The following is a 532-nucleotide window of genomic DNA, read 5'->3' as shown; positions in this document are numbered from 1 at the left end:
TTTTATCCAATCTTGAGTGTCCAATAGGTGTGTTCGTGTCATTGGATTAACATTTAGGTCATTTTCGTCCTCCCTAGGCTTATTCTAGTCCAATTAGGGTGTTTAACTAATCTTGTGCATCTAATTTGTTCACTTGTGTTATTGGATTAACATTTAGGTCATTTTCTTCCTCCTCAGGCTTACTCTTTTCCAATTAGGATTTTTAACCAATCTTGTGCATCCAATAAGTTCATTTGTGTCATTGGATTAACATTTAGGTCATTTTCGTCCTCCCTAGGCTTATTCTTGTCCAATTAGAGATTTTTACAAATCTTGGGCATCCAATAGGTGTGTTTGTGTTACTGGATTAACATTTAGCTCATTTTCATCATCCCTAGGCTTATTCTTGTCCAATTAGGGTTATTAACCAATCTTGTGCATCCAATTGGTTCATTTGTGTCAGTGGATTAACATTTAGGTCATTTTCGTCCTCCCTAGGCTATATCTAATACGATTAGGAGTTTTAACCAATCTTGAGTGTCCAATAGGTGTG

This window comes from Cicer arietinum, chromosome 4, assembly GCF_000331145.2.
Source record: "Cicer arietinum cultivar CDC Frontier isolate Library 1 chromosome 4, Cicar.CDCFrontier_v2.0, whole genome shotgun sequence".
Lineage (NCBI taxonomy): Eukaryota > Viridiplantae > Streptophyta > Magnoliopsida > Fabales > Fabaceae > Cicer > Cicer arietinum.
Note: the sequence above shows the minus strand (reverse complement) of the source record.